A 26,224-nucleotide genomic window follows, 5' to 3' on the forward strand; every position below is an offset into this window, starting at 1 on the left:
GCAAATGTCCTGGCGTTGGTGGGAGTGAGCAATGCCCCATCATTGGTGTCAGTGGGAGGAACAGTGCCCTATCATTGGTGTCAGTGGGAGGAATAGTGCCCCATCATTGGTGTCAGTGGGAGGAATAGTGCCCCATCATTGGTGTCAGTGGCAGGAATAGTGCCCCATCATTGGTGTCAGTGGCAGGAATAGTGCCCCATCATTGGTATCAGTGGGAGGTACAGTGTCCCATCATTGCAATCAGTGTGTGCAATAGTGTCCCATCATTGGTATCAGTGGGAGGAATAGTGACCTATCATTGGTGTCAGTGGGAGTAATAGTGACCTATCATTGGTGTCCATGTGAGAAATAGTGCCCCATCATTGGTATCAGTGTGAGGTACAGTGTCCCATCATTGCTATCAATGTGAGGAATAGTGTCCCATCATTGGTGTCAGTGGAAGGAATAGTGTCCCATCATTGGTGTCAGTGGAAGGAATAGTGTCCCATCATTGGTGTCAGTAGGAGGAATAGTGCCCCACCATTGGTATCAGTAGGAGGAATAGTGCCCCATCATTGGTGTCAGTGGCAGGAATAGTGCCCCATCATTGGTATCAGTGGGAGGAATAGTGCCCTATCATTGGTGTCAGTTGCAGGAATAGTGCCCCATCATTGGTGTCAGTGGGAGGAATAGTGCCCCGTCATTGGCATCAGTGGGATGAATAGTGCCCCGTCATTGGCATCAGTGGGATGAATAGTGCCCCATCATTGGCATCAGTGGGATGAATAGTGCCCCATCATTGGCATCAGTGGGATGAATAGTGCCCCATCATTGGCATCAGTGGGAGGAATAGTGCCTGATCATTGGTGTCAGTGGGAGCAATAGTGTCCCATCATTGGTATCAGTTGGGAGGAATAGTGTCCCATCATTGGCATCAGTGGGATGAATAGTGCCCCATCATTGGTATCAGTGGAAGGAATAGTGCCCCATCATTGGCATCAGTGGGAGGAATAGTGCCTGATCATTGGTGTCAGTGGGAGGAATAGTGTCCCATCATTGGTATTAGTTGGGAGGAATAGTGTCCCATCATTGGCATCAGTGGGATGAATAGTGCCCCATCATTGGTATCAGTGGAAGGAATAGTGCCCCATCATTTCTATCAGTGGGAGAAATAGTGCCTGATCATTGGTGTCAGTGGGAGGAATAGTGCCCCATCATTGCTATCAGTGGGAGGAATAGTGTCCCATCATTGGTATCAGTGGAAGGAATAGTGCCCCATCATTTCTATCAGTGGGAGAAATAGTGCCTGATCATTGGTGTCAGTGGGAGGAATAGTGCCCCATCATTGCTATCAGTGGGAGGAATAGTGTCCCATCATTGGTATCAGTTGGGAGGAATAGTGCCCTATCATTGGTATTAGTGGGATGAATAGTGCCTCATCATTGGTGTCAGTGGGAGGAATAGTGCCCTATCATTGGTATTAGTGGGATGAATAGTGCCCCATCATTGCTATCAATGGGAGGAATAGTGTTTTTTAGTTTCTATGACCTTTTATAATGAATCTTGCTGAGGAGAATATCATCTGGTGTTAGTCGTTTTCTAAAGCAGTGGTTTTCAAGTTGTGGCCCTGGGGTGGGATGCAGCCCTTTGCTTGCCTTTATCCAGCCCTTGGGCCTCTCTCTGTTATGAGACACTATTCTGCCAACTGACACCAACAGTGGGGCACCATTTCTCCCACTGACTCCAACAATGGGGCACCATTTCTCCCAATGTCACCAATAATGGGGCATTATTCCTCCCAAGAATACCCACAATGAGGCACTATTCCTTCCCCTACGTGGTGATGTTTATGCCCACTGATGACAGCAAAATTCCACTGTTGCTGGCCACAGTTGGTTCCCTCTCCCCTTTTCCTAAAAGCCTGAAGGACAATAAACTGGCCAAAAGTTTGGAGACCCCTGTTCTATAGGAAACTGTAGAGGCCACTGAGTTGTATAGGAACTGTACTGGCAGTAATTTCTAGTAGTCAACTGTAACATGCCCCCAGGCTCTGATAATCTTCTGCAGTATGTTCTTAGTTTCCAACCAGACCTGTAGTATGTCTGCAGTCTTTGATCAGCTCTTGTAGTATCCCATAGTCTTTGACTGTTTTCTGTAGCATTACATACACTGAACATTATGGGGTTTATATACTAAAACTGGAGGGTGCAAAATCAGGTGCAGGTCTGCATAGAAGTCAATCAGCTTCCAGGTTTTATTGTCAAAGCTCAACTGAACATGCTGAGCTTGGAAGCTGATTGGCTACCATGTACAACTACACCAAATTCTGGGTGCACCAGTTTAAGTAAATCTGCCCCGATGTGTGGCCCTTTGGTGATGCTGGGAACTGCTCTTGTACCCCCATATAAGTAGGCTTACCATCACTGACCGAACACTCTCTGTGACTCTGAAAGGCGGTAATGATTCCCCTCAACATTGCCACCACTCAGCAGTGCTTAATTCCCTTGGATCACAACAGTCTCATTACTGGACAGCTGTAAGACAAGACTAAAGACCTTGAGCGAGAGAGATGATAAATTCTTGCCAATTTCCTTAACATCGATAACAGATGTCATTCATTGTATTGCTGTTTGCTTTGTGGGCTAACGATTAGTTTTGAGCAAAAAAAAAAAAGGGGGGGGGGGAACCTGTCTCTTAATGCAGTGTTTTAGAACATCTTCCTTATATCTGCTTGTTCGAGAGGCATCAAGGAACAAATGAAAAAGACCAAGAAATAAATAAAATTTCTTTCATACATATACATATTCCAATTTGTGAGAGTTTTTTTTAACTATTTTTAAACATTTTTCATAGTTTTGGACCAGGTTTGAGAAGATTGCACTAGTTGGTCAAGGTGGATTTTCCTGCAGCAATTTCACATTGGCATGACATCTATTCAACTCTACCAGAAGGCTTTCCTGTCCTGGCCATGCACCAATTTGCACAGACTACCACTGATCCTTCAGGTATTACTTCTCTATCCCTGTCAACGAGCCCATTGGGGTGAAATGCCCTTGGGGAGTGTGGTTTTCTCTGGGTGAAGAATTATGTATGCAACCATTTTATTGCTAATAGAATACGTTATCAACATGAAAAAAAAAAACGCAAAAGGCCTTATATAGACATAAATATAGTGGGGTTTGGGGGTCCTCCTCCCCCATTATTATTGGGCAGCACAGTTGGCCCTGCTTACTCGCCTTCATTCTACCACCAAAACCCCAATATGGGTTCTGCTGGATCAGATAGACTATAGTAATATTATTTTATTATTTATTTATTACAGGTACATATATATGGCTGTCAATTTAGGCAGCACTTTATATATATTTATTGTACATTCACATCAGTTCCTAACCCTCAAGGAGCGTACAATCTAAGGTTCCTAACTCACATTCATACATACACATACTGGGGCCAATTAACCTCCCAGCATGTCTTTGGAGAGTGGGAGGAAAGTGGAGTACTTGTAGGAAAGCCACACAGGCACAGGGAGAACATGCAAACTCCATGCAGGTGGTGCTGTGGTTGGGATTCAAACCAATTACCCTAGCACTGCACATAGTTCCTTCAGATGTTGCTAAAGGTTCCTTAAGCTGCAAGGAGGTAGATGGGTGAATGTAGCTCCTACCAGACAGTGCCTGGATAGTTCCAGCCCAACCATCATAGCCGGCATTATAGGACCAGTGGAGCCTCTGTTTTTTATCTCAAGTGAGTCACCAGTGGATCCAAAAGAACATCTAAGCCAGTAGCATTGGGCCAGTGGAGCTTCTTCTCTTTATATAAATTGAGTCACCAGTGGAACCAAAATGAACATCTAAGCCAGTGGCATGGGACCAGTGGAGCCTCTGCTCTTTTCCTCAATTGAGTCACCAGTGCATCCAAAAGAACTAAGCCAGTGGCATGGGACCAGTGGAGCTTCTTCTCTTTATCTCAAGTCAGTCACAAGTGGATCCAAAAGAACATCTACGCAAGTGGCATGGGACCAGTAGAGCCTCGTCTCTCTATCTCAAATGAGTCACCAATTAATCCAAAATGAACATCTGCCTTGATTGTACCACAAGCTGGAGATAATACTTTTTTTTACCAAGGGTTTCTTGTGACCAATAAAGTATTTCAAGGTCCCACTGGGGGCAAAAAATGTTCAGAAAGGCTGGTGTAGGTTAGTGTCCTCAATACTCTTCTCTCCTTTACAAGAAATGAAAGTCTCCTCTTACCTGGTAATGTGAGGGGCAGCCAGTTCTCTATCATGACGTCCTTGTACAGATCCTTGTGTAAATACAAAATGAAAAAAAAGAGAAGTATATGTCTTTATATCAGAGGATATCTTTATCGGTCAGCCTCTCTCAACCATGGTTCCTTCAGATTATTATTATTATACAGTATTTATATAGCGCCAAAGGGTTTGCTCGGCGATGTACAATAACGAGGGGGACAGAACATGAGACAATACAGTAACAATACAATACACGAGGGGTTCGAGGGCCCTGCTCTTTCGAGCTTACAATCTAGGATGTTGCTAAAGGTTCCTTGAGTAGCAAGGAATGGTAGATGGGTGAATGTAGCTCCTACCAAACAGCGCCTGGATAGTTCCAGCCCAACCATCAGAGCCGGCGTTATAGCACCAGTGGAGCCTCTGTTTTTTTATCTCAAGTGAGTCACCAGTGGATCCAAAAGAACATCTAAGCCAGTGGCATCGGACCAGTGGAGCCTCAGATCTTTATCTCAAATGAGTCACCAGTGGAACCAAAATGAACATCTAAGCCAGTGGCATGAGACCAGTGGAGCCTCGTGAGATTTACTATTGAGCCTAGGCGCATTTCCGTGGGCGAACGTCTAATTTTTACTAGCAACCGTCTACTTTTACCCCGCTAAGAGATTTACTATTGAGCAGCGTCAACAAGTAGACGCCCAATCGAATTTACTAACGAGACACAGATCAGGAATCAGACTCAAAAAGCAGACTTGGTAAGAGGTATGTCTAACACCATGAAAAATCACTGCAGAAACATGTTCACTTTGAAATTTGCTTTGCCAAATATCAGGACTTCACTTTAAACAATATCTGCCATTTCCCAAAAAAATTAAAATTTGTCAAAAAGTTTTTTTTTAAGCAAGTTGACACAGTGAAAAACTAGACGCTCGTGCAGCTTATTTGGCCGATATAAATGCGCATGTGCAGAACACATTTTAGACGTCCCCTGTGGGCCCTTGCTTTTTAGACGCTGTTCAATAGTAAATCTCTGGCTGGATTCCTCTGACAGCCGCCACTCGGTCGCGTCTACTGTGTTTAACGAACAGCACCAGGCTTACCTTTATGCATCCGAATTTGATTTCCTTAGTTCTAGTGATTCTATTTTTGTTTCTTATCCTTTATAATTATTTCTGTAATGATTTTACTTATTTCGAAGGTCTAGATAAAATTTATTTTGACAGCTGAATGTAAAAATAAAGGTCCGCAATAAAGAAGAAAAAAAAAAACAGCGTGGGGTCCCCCCTCTCATCCATACCAAGCCCTTCAGGTCTGGTATGGATATTAAGGAGTAACTCCGCGCTGAAATGTAAAAAAAAAAAAACAGAGTGGAGTCCTCCCCAATATCCATACCAGACCCTTATCCGAGCATGCAGCCCGGCAGGTCAGGAAAGGGGGGGGGGGGACGAGTGAGCGCCCCCAGTTATACAGTTCTTATATAGGTAAGGGGTGGGGCCAGCCGGGGACATCAAGCATGTGACATGGGGTGGGGTCACTCAGATGAGGTTCCTGGCTGGCCCCGCCCCTTACCTATATAAGAACTGTCACCCTGTCTCCTGCATAACTCTGGTTAGTCTCTGTGGAGAGACAGGGTGACAGTTCTTATATACAGTAGGTAAGGGGCGGGGCCAGCCGGGGACATCAAGCATGTGACATGAGGCGGGGTCACTTGGATGATGTTCCCGGCTGGCCCCGCCCCTTACCTATATAAGAACTGTCAGGCTGTCTCCTGCATAACGCTGGTTAGCTTCTGACGGGTGCGGAACTTTTTCTTTTTTCGGGTCGCCGTCGTGACATCGTGATTGACGTTGGATCTACTTCAGGGGACATTGTTTTATTAAAGGACTTGTCAAAGACCCTGAACTGTGTTTTTTTACATTACACTTTTGCTTTTTTTGTGAATTAGTAGCGGTACCATGTACCGCAGACTCATTCACGTGGGGGGGCAGGATCTGGGGGCCCCCCTTGTTAAAGGGGGCTTCCAGATTCAGATAAGCCCCCCGCCCGCAGACCTCCACAACCACCAGCCAGGGTTGTGGGGAAGAAGCCCTTGTCCCCATCATCAAAGCACCCCCCCCATGTTGAGGGAGTGTGGCCTGGTATGGTTCAGGAGGGGGGGCGCTCGCCCCCCCCCGCCCCTTTCCTGACCTGCTGGGCTGTATGCTCGGATAAGGGTCTGGTATGGATTTTAGGGGGAACCCCACGCTGTTTTTTTCTTTAATTTCGGCGTGGAGTTCCCCCTTAATATCCATACCAGACCTGAAGAACTTGGTATGGATGGGAGGGGGGACCCCACGCAGTTTTTTTATTATTAATAGTAATTACTTCTGTCCCTGCAGAGAGCTGCGCTATTATATTTGACATTAAAAGGTATAGAGGTTACAACATTGTATCTATTTGTATCCATTTCGGATATAGATGTTTTATTCGGATACAAATAGATACAATGTTGCAACCTCTATACTTTTTAATGTCAAATATAATAGCGCAGCTCTCTGCAGGGACAGAAGTAATTACTTCGCTATTATATTTGCCAGCCATAGACGGGCGAAAATCGGCTGATTTTTTTCCGTTGGTGGTAACGTCAGCCGATTGAACAACTGATTTTTTTTTTAAATAAAAACGGCCAGTTTTTGCCTAGTCTATGGCCTGCAGTTTTCTTCTTTTTCTTCTCTTCTTTTTTTTGAAGGTCACGGCTTATGTGCAGATTTTTTATCGGTAAAAGATCGGCCGATTTGCCGATCAGTGCCGTGAAAATCTTTTATCCACATTTACCGATAAAAAAAAATGTGCCACAATCAAAAAAACGGCCGACCAATTAACCCACTAACGGCTCGAAAATCGGCCGATTTTTTTTTGGCAAAAAAAATCGACCTAATTTAGACCCATCTAAAGCAGGCCACAGATGGATCTAAAATCGACCGATTTTTCAGCCGAAAAAAAAATTGGCTGATTTTCGGGCCATTAGTGGGTTAATTGGTCAGCCGTTTTTTGTGATTTTGGCACATTTTTTATTGTTAAATTGGGAAACAAATCGTCCGATTTTGCCGATCATTGCCGCGAAAATTGGCCGATTGGCAAAATCGGCCGTTTTTTTTCACAATTTACGGATAAACAAAAATGTGCCAAAATCCCAAAAAATGGCCGACCAATTATCCCACTAACGGAAGAGGCCCTTGTCCCAATCAATATGGGGACAAGGTGCTTTGGGGGGGGAGCCCCCCTGTACCAAAGCACCCCTTTCCCGACCTGCCGGGCTGCATGCTCGGATAAGGGTCTGGTATGGATTTTGGGGGGAACCCCACGCTGTTTTTTATTTAATTTTGGCATGGAGTTACCCCTTAATATCCATACCAGACCCGAAGGGCTTGGTGTAGATGGGAGGGGGGACCCCACGCTGTTTTTGGTTTACATTTTGGTGTGGAGTTACCCCTTAAGATACATACCGGACCCGAAAAGCTTGGTGTGGATGGGAGGCGGGACCCCACGCTGTTTTTTATTTATTATAGTGCTGGTTTTTAAATGTAATTCTCCCTTTTTTTTCTTCACTATAGCTCAGAAATTTACCTGTCACTTCCCCCAGCTAAAAGACAAAGTTTTCTTGGAATTTATATCCCTAAAGGAAACAAATGTTAACTTTGAGTTTATTAAAAGATACAAAGTTTTTTGTAACTTTGGGGAAAGTGACTTCTAAGCTTGTGAAGAAAAAGAAAAGGCTGGCATTTGCATTTGAAAATTAGCGCCGACATACACTTTGTATTGCGAAAAAAAATGATTAACAGTTGTGTAAACCGAGGCATTATTTTCAATGGATTTTCATTCGTAAACCAAAAATTCCGTTCCCCGAGGCGTTGGTAAACCGACATACGCCTGTATTAGTATTGCAATCCTTTGTATTGGGATACATAGAACCAACATACATAAGAATTGGCAACATAGCACAACATTTGTGTCACATTAGAGATATCTGGCTAGTTACACTGACCTTACCCAGGGACTTAGGGTTGATTCACATCCCAGAAATACAGGCTGGGTTAGTGTTCAACAGCTCCGTGGATTAGTGGTTAGCACTGCTGCCTCACAACACTAGGGTTGTTGGTTTGATATTCCAACCACGGCAATGAATTTGGATGATCTCTGTGTGACTACCCTAACATACATGTGTTGGTGGCAGCATCTTTGCTTTCTGTCTAAATGATCCCTAGAATGTAAATTAGAATGAGGCCTTGTCTGTTCAAACACCTTTAAAGTTGTACCTTATGTGAATGTCAATCGATGGGATGAGATGAGGGCCTGGACTAATGATTGATTTGATAATGCTGGTTTGCACGCCACCCTCTTTTGGGAAAGTTTGTCAAACCATGAGAAGAGTGAGCGAGAGAGAAAAGGATTTAAAAAAAAATTAATAAAATAATGGCATGGAGTCCCCCCCCCCAAATCCATAACAGACCCCCTTATCCGAGCATGCAGATACCACATACCTTCAAAGATTTATTTCCTTTGTTGAATTGCCTGCTTGGTTCACACTAGATGCAATTTAAAATTGTGCTTTTTGTTGGCAATTTCACCATATTTTCTATAGATTTACCAATGAGTTATTGAATTTTCAATTGTGTTTTGCTCTGCAGTTTCTATTGTAGTCTATATATGAAATTGCTACAAAATGCTGAAAAAGTTAGACAAGAACGACGTTTGAAATTGTGCTGCAGCAAATCGCTTACGTTAAGAGTGACACTCACATCCACATTCATTAGATCCGATATCAGGTACAATTTCAATTCCCAAATCACACCTGAAATCATGCACCCTGGATGTGACTTGGCATACGATTTGCATGACATTCGACTTGCAAATCGTATGTCAAGCCGCACCCTATTGTCTGCTATTAGAGCAGTCACATGGGTGCGTTTCCGACACTGATTTCTAAAGTAGTACATGTACTACTTTTGTGGTGATTTGCATAGATATCTGTGTCAGATGTCTTGCAAATCCTAAGGAAATCGGCATCTTCACTGTACGTCGCACAATTTCTAAATCGGCTTTGATGTGACTGCGGTGTAAGGCCATTTTATGTTTGATTTCCTGAGTGTTTTTCCGATTTATGGGCAATGCTGCATACTCGCAAAAGTGAATTGACATTTTCAGTATTGCATGTGAGATTATTATTATTATTATTATACAGTATTTATAAAGCGCCAATAGTTCGCTCAGCGCTGTACATTATAAAGGGGGACAGAACATGTGACAGAACAATACCAATACAATGCAAAACATGAGGGGATCGAGGGCCCTGCTCTTTCAAGCTTACAATCTAGGAGGGATGGGATGGTGGCACAGGAGGAGATAGCTGTGGGGGATGGAGTGGTAGGAAGAGTGGAGGAGGTCGGCAAGTTAGCAGGGGGCGGGGTAGGCTTCCCTGAAGAGATGGGTTTTCAGGGTGCGCCTAAAGGAGAGGAGAGTAGGTGATAATCTGATGGGTTGGGGCAGGGAGTTCCAGAGGATGGGTGACACCCTGGAAAAGTCCTGGAGGCGGGCATGGGAGGAGGAGACCAGGGAACTAGAGAGAAGGAGGTCTTGTGAGGAGCGGAGTGTGCGTGCTGGGCGGTACTTGGATATTAGGTCAGTGATGTAGTTCGGGGCAGTATGGTGGACAGCTTTGTACGTCAGCGTTAGGATTTTGAATTTGATCCGTTGCACAATCGGAAGCCAGTGGAGGGATTGGCAGAGGGGGGTGGCGGAAACGGAGCGGTTGGAAAGGTGAATGAGTCTGGCAGCCGTATTCAGGATGGACTGAAGCGGGGATAGCCAGCGGCGAGGCAGGCCAGTGAGGAGGGAGTTGCAGTAGTCGAGTCGTGATATGATGAGGGAGTGGATGAGCTGTTTAGTGGTTTCTGGAGTTAGGAACGTGCGGATTTTGGTGATGTTGCGGAGGTGGAGTCTGCACGAGTTTGTTAAAGAGTGGACTTGGGGCTGGAAGGATAGGTTGGAGTCCAAAATGACACCAAGTACTCTGGCCTGCGGGGCGGGTTTGATGGTGGTGTTGTTGGACATGATGGAGAAGTCAAAGGGGGGTGGTGTCCGGGCTGGAGGAAAGACAAGAAACTCGGTTTTGGAGAGGTTCAGTTTAAGGAAGTGGAGCGACATCCAGTCTGATATGTCGCTCAACAGGTGTGTGATTTGGGCGGAGACCGAGGGGGTGAGGTGGGGGGTTGAGAGATAGATTTGTGTGTCGTCGGCATAGAGGTGGTAGTTGAAGCCGTGAGAGTGTATGAGTTGGCCAAGGGAGGAGGTGTAGATGGAGAAGAGAAGGGGCCCGAGGACAGAGCCTTGAGGGACCCCAAAAGAGAGGGGGAGTGAGAGGGAGGTGGTGGCATTATAGGTAACACTGAAAGAGCGTTGTGACAGGTAGGATGAGAGTCAGGAGAGAGCAGAATCTCTGAGGCCGAGGGAGTGTAGTTTTTTGAGGAGGAGGGGGTGGTCGACTGTGTCAAAGGCCGCAGAGAGGTCAAGGAGTAGGAGCACTGAATAGTGGCCATTAGCTTTGGCAGTTAGCAGGTCGTTGGAGAGTTTGAGTAAGGCAGTTTCGGTGGAGTGTAGGGGACGGAAGCCGGACTGTAGGGGATCGAGGAGGTTGTTGTCGTTGAGGTGAGAGCATAGGCGGGCGTAGACTAGGCGCTCGAGGAGTTTAGATGTAAATGGGAGCAGGGAGATGGGTCTGAGGTTGTTCGGGTCATTGGGGTCCAGGGAGGGCTTTTTAAGTATGGGGGTGATGTGTGCATGTTTCAGAGGGGAAGGGAAAGTGCCGGAGGAGAGGGAGAGATTGAAGATGTGGGTGAGGGAGAGTAGGATGGAGGGGGAGGGAGGTTGTAGGAGTTGTGAGGGGATAGGGTCAAGGGGGCAGGTGGTGAGGCGGGCATCAGAGAGGATCTTGGAGACTTCTTCGATGGTAGTAAGGTCAAAGGTGCGGAGTGTTGGGGGAGCTTCAGTATGAGGAATGTAGGGTGGGGTGGGAGAGGAGGTCAGAGCAGTGGTGGGGCCGTGGGAGAGGGGTGTAGAGGGGGTAGCTGAGTGAGGGGGAAGGGGGTTGGAGGGAGTTTGAGCAGCGACGAAGTCCCTGTGGGTTATGTCGAGGGGGAGGGGGGATGAGGGGGTAGCTGTGTGAGAGGGGACGGGTTGAGAAGGCGTGTGAGTTGCGGCAATGTCCTTGCGAATTGTGTCAATCTTGTTTTTGAAGTGATTGGCAATCTCAAGGGCAGTGAGTGAGGTGCTGGGTGGAGGTGGGGGTGGCAAGAGTAGAGAGTTGAAGGTGGAGAAGAGTCGGCGAGGATTGGAGGAGAGGGCCTTGATGAGGGTCAGGAAGTAGGCTTGTTTGGCAGTATGGAGGGAGGAGGTGTAGGTGTGGAAGGCAGATTTGTATCGGGTGAAGGCTTGTTGGGATTTGGTTTTGCGCCATAGTCGCTCCAGGGCACGACTGTGTCGTTTGAGGGTTTTGGTGTGATCAGTCTGCCAGGGCTGGAGCGGTCGGGGTCTGATGTTGAGTGTGGTTAAAGGCGCTAGTGAGTCAAGGGCTGTTGACAGCGCATTGTTGTAGGCGGTCATAGCCAAGTCGGGGCAGGACAAGGGGAGGATGCGGTCATGGAGTTGATCAACTGCGGAGTGGAGGGAGGCAGGGTTAAGGTTGCGGAGGTTACGGCTGGTAGTAGTGTGACATTTGGAGGGGTAGGCGTTGGAGGATGAGGAGATAGAGAAGATAATCAGGTTGTGGTCAGAGAGAGGGAAGGGGGTGTTAGTGAGATTGTGGGGAGCGCAGCGGTTGAAGAAGACAAGATCAAGGATATTACCGTCGGAGTGGGTGGTGGATTGTATGCACTGTGTAAGTGCAAAGGAGGAGGTTAAGTGGAGGAGACGGGCTGTGTCCGGGTTGTCGAGGTTGACAGGGATGTTGAAATCTCCAAGGATGATAGTGGGTAGCTCAGAGGAGAGGAAGAAGGGTAGCCAGGAGGAGAAGTCTTCCAGGAAGCGGGGGTATGGATCCAGGAGGCCGGTATATCACAGCAATCTTCAGGGGGGTTGGGGAGAATAGTCGGACGCAGTGGGCCTCGAAGGAGGAGAAGGATAGGGAGGGGGGGTTTGGGAGGACTCGGAAGGTGCTCAGTGGAGACAGGAGCAGGCCAACCCCACCACCTTTACGACCGTTGGGCCTGGGTGAGTGGGTCCAGGTGAGACCGCCGTAGGAGAGTGCAGCAGGGGAGGTAGAGTCAGTGGGCTGGATCCAGGTTTCCGTAATCGCCAGGAGGTTGAGGGAGCGGGAAACAAAGAGGTCGTGGATGGCGGTAAGCTTGTTGCACACCGATCGGGCGTTCAGGAGTGCACATGAAAACGGGGGGGGAGATTTTAGGGAGCAGGGGGACAGATACTAAGTTGCGGGGGTTGCGGCAGGACGTGGAGGCGGGAGGGTTTTGGGCGGGTGAGGGAAGTAGTGGAGGGCCAGGATTCGGGGAGATGTCCCCCGCGGTTATGAGGAGGAGAAGGGTGAGAAAGGTGGCATGGGAGCGGGATGTGCAGGAGCGTGAGAAACTACTAGTAGAGGTGTTCGGGTCAGTGGGAGAGTGGAGTAATAGGAGGAGGTGGTAGGTGCCATAGAGGGGTGAGGGAAGCAGTGAGGGCACAATATACAAATGTTTGGGAGGAGCAGAGGGATATAGTGAATGGATTTTGGGAACAGAGGAGAGGAAAATGAGAAGGAGGAGTGGAAGAGGCATTTTGGGGAGGTGATGAAAGCAATAGTAGGGAGATGATAGCAATGAGGGGTAGATGTACAAGTTTTGGGGTGGAGCAGAGGGGTAAAGAAATGAGATTTGGGAACAGAGGATAGTAATATGAAGAGAAGAGGGGTGTATTATATAAAAAGGTACACGGAGTGGGACTCAGGTATGTAAAAGATATTTCCCAGTGTGTTTTCTTGCAGTCTGTCCAGCATGCAGTAGAGTTTCTTGCTGTTGTGTGTTCCTGCTGCTTAAGTTCTCCTGCTTTAGTTCAACTGCTGTGTTTAACTGCTCTGCACTCATTCAAAGCCGCACTCCATCATAAGCAGCACCCCCATCAGAGACTGTGCCCCCCATCAGAGATCTCCCCCATGAGCTGAACTAAATTTATAGGGAGATGCTCAAATGAGCATTCAACTCCGCCCCAATTAGAAGCTGATAAGGCTCACATGAATAGGGGGGGGATGTTTCTTAGGAACCAGGCCACAGTCATAAACCTGAGTGCGCCTAGAGGTGAGGACAAGTCAACAGATACACAGATATAATTACAACATTTGTTGAGAATTTAACAGGAGTCAATGCGTTTGTCTGGTTAAGAGTGGAGGTAGCAGATAAATGCAGTTACCCAGAGAAGAACAGCAGGAGTCAATGCGTTTGTCTGGTTAAGAGTGGAGGTAGCAGATAAATGCAGTTACCCAGAGAAGAACAGCAGGAGTCAATGCGTTTGTCTGGTTAAGAGTGGAGGTAGCAGATAAATGCAGTTACCTGTGAAAGTAGAGAAGGCATAATTAAAGTGCTGTGTTTAACTGCTCTGCGCTCATTCAAAGCCGCACTCCATCATAAGCAGCACCCCCATCAGAGACTGTGCCCCCCATCAGAGGTGTGAGATGTGGTCATGTGACTGCCTTAACTCATGCGATAATCTGGAGTGAATTGTGCCCATAGGGCCAAGAAATATTGCCAATAGGGTTCCCTTTTACATCCCTGTTCAATGTTCTGTTGTATGCTGCACAGGTACACTTCACTGTGGCTTTCTTTCTGACTCTGATTTGTGAGGCCTGGGTTAACGCAGGTGGGAAGAGAATTAATCAGGTGCAAACACTTTCTCTGACCAAATGAATGACAGTGGTGGGTGTGGCCTACCTTATATAAAGAGATGCAGTAGTGGCTGATTTTTGCCTTGTACAGGCCACATTATTTCTGCACGTCCTTGTCTGTGGTAGTTTGGGGAGGAAGAGATATTGTGGTGAATTGCCCCAGGCCACACTCATGCTGTGTTTTGATGTGGGCTGTAAATTGTGGTGGTTTATGTAAGGATATATTTTACTTATAAAGGGCGTGTCCCTTTCCCTTAGATGAAATATTACAGTGCCTCCAGCCGTTAAAATACGGCAAATATTTAGTAACCCAATAATTTGGACACCTTGATAATTTGATCACCACTTATTATTATACCTTGAATTCTTTTAGCCAATATGATTTCGTACCATACACACAAAATTTGCCTTATAATAGATAAATATAAAAATTTATTTATGTACAAAAATTATATATATATTAACACAAAACGCAAAAGACTGGTGATAAATGAATATTGGTACACACAATCAAAGATATATCCTACCAATGTAAGACACAATAATAAGGTTTCTAACTAATTACATTAATATCACAATTTTTTAAATGATCTGATTATTAATTAAATTTATTAATAATTAATAATTTCGAGTATCTCAAAGGTTATATTCTCACAAGCCGTGGCCATAGGATTGCAAGAAGCTATCCCTTGATATATTATACTCTGATTATTAATATTCAATAAATTATGAAATATAAAAAAAATTTATAATATGACACCACACAATTTCGAAACAGTAAAACAGGATCTCTCTACATATATCTCGAACTACCCAATATTGTTGCGATACACTAAGGTAATTCTATGATTCCACACAACAGAGAAAATAGGTAATGCAAAATCAAATAAACAATCTCACCACACCCGGCATTCAGACTAGGCAACTCTCCCGTGGATTTAGCTGGCAGTGGAACGCCTTTAGAATGATGACCACAGGGGAAATTGAGATAGAGTTCAATAGTGTGGGAGAATGTAGGAAGTTATAAGGACAGAGGTTTAGCAATTTAGTAAAGTTTGGAAGTTTGAAAGTATGGAAGAGGGGTTATAGAGAGGTCTCTTCAGATGTCTTCAGAATCAGGTCTTTCTTCAGTCAGGTTTTCTTTTGATGAGGTCTTTTCTTTTGATGAGTTTTTTCTTCTTAAAGGTGCATGGGCTTTTATATCCACTAATCCATTGTTCTAAGATACCTTCCCACCAGGCTTCTTGATTGGCTAGTTGAGAAATGTGTGTACATAAGCTATTTCTCACCTGCCCGCCAGATGGCAGTCATGTATCATAGAACAATTTGAGTATTTGAGATGACTCATACCTCGGGTGGAATTTTAAGGTAATTTCATGGATTAAATATACGGCTTTTTCCAGATATAGAAGTGATCATACCTATAATATTCTAAATAGGGACCATGGAATATAGGTGTATATTCAGTTATTCCTTCTTGAAATACCATCCTGTCTGTTTCCTGATAAGAAATGTAACTAATGCTAGTTTATAATATATCTTACTTTTCATCATCTCAATACTCAAGTTAGTGATATATAATTCCCATTGCTGAATATTTGGTGGTGTGTAAAACCTTTTCTTTATAACATCTCATTTATAATATGTTTTTGGTATACCTCTGTGGATGGATACATTCAATTCTTAACCTTGTGTTCTGAATTTTGTTTTAGAATCACATTTTCTATGTGTAGGGAAAAACTCTCTGTTTGCCTGGCTCTTGTATTGGAGTCACAGTAAACAACTGTTAATACTTTCACCCTTGGTGGACAATAGCATATTGTGATAGTTTGAGAGTTCTGTTGGTTTATCACACTCTGCAAGGTTTGGGTAAGCTCTCAGACAATCAGTTTGGTTCCTCTATTGTCATGTCCAGACCTTGTATATGTTTACCTGCTATTGAAGTCTGAATAATGGTGTTTGACCACCTGTAGAACTTCAAATAGTATATTTGTCTCTAGGAGGAAAAAAAATCCTTTCACCCATCGTTAACCTTTCTCTAGCTAGATGGTCATTCGACTTTCCAACCAAGACAAATTAACCCTTAACATCCGGCTATGCTGACTTGATGTTATATAGGATTATGTCTTGATAAATCATGTTTTTGAGACATAATTCAAAAGGTCCACAACAAAATGTTTTGCATGTTCTTCCTTCTAAGGTGTGTTTGTGTGTTATTGTACAATGATTGTGTTTATTATCTTTGCATTGTAATCCTAACACATGTCCATTGCTCTGCTCTTCCAAGTTTGCTTTATTTAGAATGAAATGCAGTTTTCAGACAAACATGGGGAGAAATGTATGTGTGGGGGATTTGGGGAGGAGGGAGGTGTTATTTTGGCATGTATGCATTTTTAAATTGATATTTTGATCCACAGCTTGTTTTGTGGATAAGCCTAAGTGATTTATATTAACCGTTTGTTTCCTGCTGTAACCTGTGAAAGCACAGTTCATTAGAAGTATAGTCTTTTAGATTGTAAGCTCTTATGAGCAGGACCGTTCTATTTTAGCAACATCAATTTTTTTTTTTTTCACCAAGATATTGAATGCACCTACTTGTTGCTGTCCAAATAAATGTGGGATGTGTATTTGATCAATAAACATTTGGACTATGTATTTTGGGGGGATTATTTCATGTTCTAGTTGAGTGTAGCACAGTGGCTAAATGGTTGGCACTTCCACCTGGCAGTACTAGGGTCATTGGTTCAAATCCCAATCATGGCACCTCCTGCCTGGAGTTTGCATGTTCTCCCTGTGTTTCCTCCAGGTACTCTGGTTTCCTCCCACACTCTAAAGACATGCTGGTAGGTTAATTGGATCCTGTCAAAATTGGCCCTAGTATATGTATGAATGTAAGTTAGGGCCTTTAGATAGTACGCCCCTTGAGGGTTAGGGACTGATGTGAATTCACCACATATATATGTAAAGCGCTGTGTAGATTGACAGCACTATATAAGTATCTGAAATAAATGTACTAGCACCCCTAACACTTATTTTTGCTAGCTATATAATATGTCCAAATCTTCCTTGTTAGAGCGCACATGTGCAAGTATGTCCAAAATAACAAACCAAAAGCCCCCTATTGCACCACAAGACCATGTTATGTACCAATGAATAGGTCGTGTTCAATGTCCAGCTAGCTATTCTTTTTCTACAATCCTATTAACAGTAATAAATTGGCCCCCAATTTATGTTGACTTTGGGCCTTTACTGGCAAATATATATTTGCCAATGTCATATACACAGTATAGCTGCAAGCATACATTCACCAATGCCAAATCCACAAAAGAACTGCAAACATATATTTGCGAATGTCATATACACAATGGAGCCGCATGTAAAATTGCTATGGTGCAAAAATAAATGCCAGGACGGCTGTTGGAGGCGCTAGAGCAGCTGTCATACAGGAAATATGTCATGATGTTTGCGGAAGGACGTTTGCACACACCCGGAAGTAGTAGTGGGGAGTGTGAGTGGATGGGAGTGTAGTTAGGAAAGTTTAGTGGTAATTTGCAAGTCTATTTTTTAGTTTTGTGAATTGTTCTTTTGTGGAATTCCAGACCACATCTGGACATGGTGAGATCGCTGTTCTCCACCGAGGAGCTGATCCTCATTTGCTGGGGAAACATTACAAATAATTGTATTTTCAGTTGAAAACATGTCCAATTCCTAGATCCATTGAGGTACATAGCAGAGGTTCAAGGTTCTTCCTAACTATACAGGTGGCACAGACAAAAGCATACACCCAGGGCCACTGTTAAATATCACAGTGCCCCATACAGCATACCTGACAGCCCCCCACCGCCAGAGAAAATATCCAATTTATATTTATGGTAAAAATACACTAAAAACATTATTACTTGACATAATCCCAACCATATTCCTGTGAAATCTAAATGATAAAATTGTACTGAGTTCATAAATAAAGCTGTGTGTGTAATTGAGGTCTTGGGGCTCATTCACATGGGTGCTGTGGCCTGTAGAGTGGGAATCAGTGGTTTGTTTTTGTGGCTATCGCCGTTTGCAGGCAACCTATGTTACACTATGGAAATGCTGCAGGTTATAAATTGACAAGCATATGGGTGCAGGTGTACAGCCCTGAACACAGACAGTGAGCATTCAGGGCCACTTCCCCACGCCTTCACACCTGTCAGATGACAACCTGTGTTCATACAGCTGCTGTGTCCCCATAGTGTAACAGGTAGCTCCAGCCGCATGAACAACCCACTCATTCATGCTTTACAGGCCAGAGGACCTGTGTGAATGGGCATTTTTTACTTTTTTTTCCTCAGCTCATTAATTTCAATGGGCTGCCTAACGTGTGGGAACATTCAAAAATACTGCAGGCATGTAATTGTATTGTATTGCTCCTAACCGCACAGTAGTGTGGTGGCATGCGTTTTGGTGGCTGGGAATGCATCTGTGTTTACTAGACATGTGGAGGTGCAATTAAGTTTTCATCATGGTAACTGCGCACATCTGCAGAGGGCATTGCATTTCTTTGCTGTGCTGGACAATGCGTGCTCTTGCATGCGTTTCTGCACCACAAATGGTGTGAACAAGTCCTAAGGGCCAGTTCACACTATAGAAACAGTCTAGATGTGTTCCAGATGCGTTTTTGCATGCACTTTTTTGATGCATGTTTAGCGTGCTCCAGAGCATTTTGGATGCGTTTTTGATGTGTTCCAGTGCATTTTGGATGTATTTTTGGTGTGTTCCAGTGCAGTTTGAATGCGTTTTTGACGTGTTCCAGTGCAATTTTTTATGCATTCCAGTTAATTTTTTTCCCCTCTCTTTTTCTAAAATTTAATTAGGGACATGTGCATTTTAGTGCGTTCCAGGGCATTTTACCGCATTCCAGTACAGTTCTATGCATAAACAATGCAGCCTGTTTGACTTTTTTGGAGGCACCTGCAACACACTGGAACTGCAGGCGCTGATGTGAACTATGACATTGACAACCATATAACCTTCTTTCTGTGCGTTTTGGATGCAAAAAAAAGCAACTGAAACACAGGTAGTGTGAATTGGCCCTAAAGGTTATTATAGGTCAGGGAACGGGATTGACCAGGAACTGTGAATTCAATCAGACTAGTGGTGAGATACAATCAGGAATCATATAATAATGTGAGATCTGAGCTGGAGGTGATAGGAAATGAGACACATTAACTTGATCAGTAAATAAATAGTTAAATAAAAAGAGTGGGGCGGGGATACATATGTAGCACTGCCCCTTGGGACAAGCTGGAATATATTATGGGTCCTGCGCTCAATAGATCCAACCCTAAGCAAACCCAATCCCTCTGGCACAACTGGTAATGAATAGCAAATACCCCGCCAAGAAATTTGCTGACACAGTTAAATGAAACAAGAACAATTTTATGGAGAATGAAATGCAGTGTAGAGGGGTGGGGTTCCCCTTTCAACTTCCAAACTTACTTTTCTTCTTTTATGCAATGCAGTAAATTTGGTCTGCCACTAGAGGGCTTCACAGCCAAGAGTCTCCTGATGGCAGAGTCGCATTTTAAGCAGAATACAACTGATATCAAACAAATAAACTTACTTATGCTCTATCAATGAAATGTATTACCCACACCGATGTATGATTCTGCTTCTGAGGGGCGTTAGCCAAAAATCACCTCAGAGTCAGAACAGAATGCAATAAAGAGGTACCTGTAATAAAGCTACTAAGCCAGATTCCCCCACTTCAGTCCTTGTAACGGTGGAGCTCTAGTTGGTGCACGTTTAGTCCTTACAATGAAGTAAATAGCAGCTGAAGGCTTCTTTGGAGTTTCAGCTGGTGTGGGTTACATCAGATTTCACTAGGTTTCTGGGCTGAGAGGGTCCAACCTCAGTGTCTAAAGGCAACACAAAGCACCCCGAGACCAGGGGCAGTCGCAGAATGCAATCTCCCAGTATGTGTCAGTCCACGGGGCAGACAGTCTCAATTACACTGGTGGTGAGGGGCAAAGCAGGCAGAGGGATCTGTGGCTTGCACAGGGCCCCAGATGGGTGAGATCCCAGCAGTGGGGTGCGGATGTCCCAGTCTATATGCAAAGTGTAAATGGTGTGTCTTACTCTCTCCAGTGGGACAGCTCACCAGACTCTGAAAACGCAGCAGGGTCCCTCTATCCGCGCTGGGTGCTGTAGTGCCTCCTCCTCTGCTTGGACGGGCTCCACATGTCCCTGTCTTTTCTCCAGCCTCGTGTCTCTCTCCTCTCCCCTTCACTTCCTGCTTCCTCCCCCTCCCAGCGTTCTTTGCTGTGTAGTGGATGAGTCATGAACTTGGCAGAATGCCCAGGTTTTACAAATAGGAGAGAGAGAGAAAGGACTGACTGCTGAACATGTGATTCCTTCTGAATCCTCTTGTACAAGGAGCCTGCTACACATAGATTTTCAGATGGAACAGGTGATGACAGGGGGGGGGGGGGGTCAAGTTGTATAAGGTGACAGGTTTAAGGGCTCGTTCACACCTCAAATGCTCCCCAAACGCCCTATGTGCGGTTTTGAGGCATGTGATAAGCATTTACCAAGCGTTAAAACTGCACCACAAATGCCTGTAATGAAGTTAAATGGTATTGACGCTCCGAAAATGCCTCGCAACTGCATCGCAAACGTCTGCCAGGCATTTGAGGAGCGGCACCATAGACTTGACTGGGAGGCTTCAACTCCTCCTGACTCGACATGAGGCGCCAGTTTTGCCGTGATGCAATGCTAATGCTTCAGTGTGAACAGCACTGTGTGCTGCCATGTGCAGAATTTTCATAGGCGTTTGAGAAGCGTAAAAAACGCTTCCCAAATGCCTGTCTGATGCCTGCTGACAAAGCTAGTGTGAACGCAGCCTTAGAGAAAATAATTGTAATGAAATATAAACAGAAGGAAAATTGAAAATTTCAAACTTGTCAGAAGAAAAGGACGCAGGTAAGATTCACTCCCTTTCCACTTTCTAGTCAGTAGCCAAAACCTTAATTAATTGGTCTATATTCCTGGCACTGACAGAACCCTGGAAATTGAGCTCCATATTTTGGGCATTCACAAATGTCAAGGAGCTTACAATCTAATGCAGGCCATAGATGGGTCGAAAATCGGCCGAAAAAAAAAAAAAAAACGGCCAATTTTTGCACCGTTAGTGGGTTAATTGGTGAGCCATTTAATCGGGGTTTTGGCACATTTTTTTTTTCTATTGGTAAAGTTGGGAAGGAGAAGAAGAAGAATTCCAGTCCGCTATTATATTTTACATGAAAAGTCTTGCGGTTGCAACAATGTATCTATTTGTATCCGAATTAAACCATCTTTATCCAAAATGGATACAATGTTGCAACCGCAATACTTTTCATGTAAAATATAATAGCGGAGATCGAGATCTCTGCAGGGGCAGAAGTAAAAATGCCGGTCGTAGACAGGACGAAAATCAGACTATTTTTTTGCTGTTGGTGGTAACGTCGGCCAATGGAACAACCGATTTTTTGTTTTCTTGAAAAAAATCAATGTTTTTTTACATATACTAGGCCCAATTAACCTAGCATGTCTTTGGAGTGTTGGCAGAAACACACCCATGCAGAGAAAGCATGCAAACTGAGATGCAGCCATGACTGGGATTAGAACTCATGACCCATGTGCTGTAAGTTCTGAGTTCTAACCACTAAACCACAGAGTTTGAGCTGCAATGTAGAATAGTTATATTGTTTAAAAATAATGATAAAGCGAGCGCTGGTAAAATTATATAGACTACTAAAATGGTATTACACAAGATCAATACAAATATAGGTATAGATATGAAGATAGCAGCTACCACTCAGGGTGTTGGCAACAGTCCCAGAATAGAAATATGTTAAAATAATAGTGCAGTGCTATAAATGCATGTTATCAATCAACGCATGTAAAATCCAAAAAGTGCAATAATTTATTTATTTTAGGTACTTTTATAGTGCTGTCAATTTATGCAGTGCTTTACACATATATTGCACATTCAAATCAGTCCCTAACCCTCAAGGGGTGTACAATCTAAGGTCCCTAACTCACATTCATACACTAGGGCCAATTTGGACAGGAATCAATACACCTACCAGCATGTCTTTGGAGTGTGGGAGGAAACTCATGCAAGCACGGGGAGAACATGCAAACTCCATGCAGGAGGTGCCATGGTCAGGAATTGAACCCATGACCCATTTACTGCAAGGCAGATGTGCTAACCATTAAGCCACTGTGCTGCCCATTATTGATGATGTAAACTGGTAAATGGTGCTAAAAAAAGTTCATATAATGGAATGTCCTTCATGTCAGAGTACCAACTCAGAGAGTGCCTATGAATGGCACGTGTGGTTTATCCGTGATGAACAGTAGTGCATGAACTCGTGAAAGGTAAACCACCCTTGGGACGTGTGTATTACACTATTAAGCACCTTTCTGGCTCCTGTGGCTGAGCTAATTCCTCCCCTTACCATTTTGGCACCCACCCTGATGGATGGAGCTGGATGATTAACCCATAGCTGCCAGCATACCGCTGCACCCCCAGATGTGTGATGTGTATAACCCATGCGCATTAATACCTTAACATAGAAGAGTTACATGATTAATGAGAAGGAAGCTATATCATTATATTTGGAACTTAGAACTAGACATTCCAAATTATTTGAGATATAAATGTGAAAATGTTTAACATCTGAAAATAGAATGTATGACATTCATTAGTAAATGCATTAGTTGTCTGGTCATTTTGGAGAAACAGCAAAAAATAAAAAATAAAAATTATAATATAGGTGTACTTTTTATGTTACATTCTAAGTATTCTCTTATGCAAACAGGAAAACGCCAACAGTACAAAGCCCGCGCTTGTGCGCCATCTAGCGAACATATCCAGTATTGCACCTAAAAATGTGCCAGACGCGATTCCACATTTACTAATAGTAAAGTAGACATTCGTCAATGAGATTGCTAGACACCTCTCAGAAGACTGACAGGTCTTGATTGATTTCATTGAGTCTGCCGGAATGTTCAGAGTCTGCTGGTAGACTCAAGTCTTAGTAAATCCGGGCCAAAATGTCCAGAAAGGCTGGTGTAGGTTAGTGTCCTCAATACTGTTCTCTCCTTTACAAGAAATGAAAGTTTCCTCTTACCTGGTGATGTGAGGGGCGGCCAGTTCATCATGACATCCTTGTACAGATCCTTGTGTGATTAAAAAATAAGAAAAAGAGAAGTATATATGGCTGTGTAAGGAAGGAATGATCAATTTAAAACTATACATGCCTATAATATGAGGGTCATGAGGTGGACTGGACACATTCCTCTTTCTGAAGAATACACATAGAGGAGGGACCTCACAATTAGTCTCTATGGAACAACCATTGAATGCTACACAGTATTAAGTAGGTTACCGGATTGTGACATGGTATACTCGATATTAAGGCATTTAGAAAACCGTATCTGAGGAAGTGGCAGTTGCATGATCAAAAACTTTGTAACATCCCCTCTGCTGCTCCACAGACCTCTTAATTGGTCAAGCCATTTCTATCCATAGCCTCTGCAGAGGCCAGAAAAGATCTCAGGAGCCAACACTGATCTGTGTTATGCCCACTGACTGAACGCTACCGAAACTCAAAGGACCAAGGACATTATGTACTTTAATTCTTGACCACTTTTGTTATATTATTGTGTTTCTTTTTATAATATCTTTTTTTCTGTAAATATTTTATTGTCACCATTTTTCTTTTCACTTATTAAATATTTTTAAATTGTTAAATTATCTCTAATGGAGTAAGCCAAGACTTACAGAATGACGGTCTCTTTGATAACGCTACTGTATTGTACATCTCTGAAATATTCCTGTCTGCCGTGACAGTGCGAATTACAAACAATTTTTTTAAAAGTCATAATTGGCATTGCAGATAATGTGAGCAGTTTGTGATGCTGATAAAACGAAGGGTGGAAGATGTATTGCATATACTGTGGAAGTAACTAAACCCAGTGTTGATTCCTTTCAGTCCTCTAGCACCTAGATTGAGGTCCCTCGAGCTGGAAATTTTTTGTGCAGGGTGAGGCTGAGACTGGGATCATCACTACCGTAAGAAGAGTTGAAATTAGAACAACCAAACAAGCTGCTCATCAGGCCAATGCTTTCAATCCACCTTGAAAAAAATTCCAATTTAGGTCCGGTTCACGTCTGGTTTGTTCACTTTGTTGTCAGTCAAGCCCTGATGAAGGGGGCACTTAGAACTCCGAAACATATTGGCTGCCTCTTGAATTATATCCCTGACCTTTAATGGAGTAAACTTGTATATGGACTTCTTAGCAGTGTTGTGGTGCTTCAATTTCAACTATTCTTACATTACACTACAAGCCAAGAAGGCTGTGGAGATTCTCTGAGGTGTAGAAGCTGCCTGCCCAGGAACCAGATCAATTATATCAACATTAATACCTTAAGATAACTAAACATGGTCGAGGGCGGGGCCTGAGCATGGCGGCTGAGGAGAGCTTGGTGTAGGAGCTCTAGGACGAAGCTCCGCTATCTGACCTCCCCAAGTCTCCAAATCTACCCTTAGCTATGCAAAAGTCCTGTGGCATAGGACTTACCTTGCCTTGATGGTCCCCCGTGGATAGGAGGCGGAGGTCTGCGGGAGGAGTGTGGAGAGCGGCTGGAGAGCGGCGGTGACAGTGCGCCTGGATGCCAGGAAACGAGGGAAGGCGACGTGACCACGTGACCGGCCGCTAGGCATTACTGGGAGATCGGGAAACTGGCCGGCGTTCTGCGTTGAGAGAGCAGCGCCGACCTGCTTGCCGGCTCATTCCCCCCTATCTCCCTGAAGCCCTGCGTGCCAAAAGTTAAGGAGGAAAAGTGCTGAGCCCTGGATGGAGGAGAACAGAGGATACCCTGGGGAGTTCCCCCTGATGAATAAAACCCTAAAGGACTGAAGGAGAGAGCTCCCAGCCATGTCACAAGAAGAGACATATGAAGAGGGTGAGTGACTATGGCTGAGGCTTGATCTATATTAATGTGATACATTGTACTGATCCCTAGAGAGAAGCAGGGTGTAAGAGAAAGGGGGGACCCCCGGGGATTGTAAAAAATGTGGAAGAGGACTGTTGAAAGAAAAGTCTAAAAAGACCAGCAAGGAGACAGGGCAGAGACTGGTATATCAAAGAGTTGTTTTCCCTTCCTACCCCCGAACATTTATAGGAAGATAAGGAGGATAAGAGTTACAGAGAGAATGAAAAATAAAAACGTAAAAGGAAGTGGGCTTAAAGGGTCCCAGACTGGTACAATCAAAAAATATACCTCCCAAGGAAATGCAACCCCAGAAAGGCTCCAGGGCAGGACTGAAAAAGGAGAAACAGATCTTAGCCTGGAAAGTAGCCCTAGACTATCATTAGGCCTTGACACTAGTAATCAGCAAATATCAGGTAATATGGAGATGGAAAAAGATCTACAAATACCTAATAAAAAAGAAATGGCAGAAATGTTTAAAGAACTGGAGAAAGCAATAAAACAAGAAATGGTAAATATTCGAAGTGACCTGGGACACCTGTTGGAGAGAGTGGAAGAAACGGAGGAAAAAGTTAAAAACCAGACCCAGGCTATTTCTGAATTAGAAAAAGAGATAATATAGGAAAAGCCCAAGAAAAATTGCTATATAAGGCTGAGATACAAGAAAATAGAGACAGGAAGAGAAACATCAGGATACGAGGGGTCCCAGAGAACTCAAAGGGAGAAAGTCTGCAAGAGGTGGTCTGTAAAATATTAAATTCTATAATGGACAGTACTGATATGGAAAAGACTAAAATAGAAGGAATTTTTAGAAAAGGAAAACTCCAGGGATATCCGGGGAAAGAAAGACCGAGAGATATACTTGTTAAATTTGATGAGTTTCAAGATAAAGAGAAAATCTGGAAGAAGATCAAGGGAAAATCAGTAATTAAATATGAAGGAAAGGATATACAGATATATGCGGATTTGTCACCAGAGACTCTCCTTTACAAGAACTTAAAGCTCTTGTGTATTTACCCCCCTTAATGACCAGGCCTTTTTTTGCTGTTTGGCGCTGCACTAATTCAAATGATAA

Source organism: Staurois parvus, unplaced genomic scaffold (genome assembly GCF_062004578.1).
Source record: "Staurois parvus isolate SC_StPar_1 unplaced genomic scaffold, SC_StPar_1.0 ptg000132l, whole genome shotgun sequence".
NCBI lineage: Eukaryota > Metazoa > Chordata > Amphibia > Anura > Ranidae > Staurois > Staurois parvus.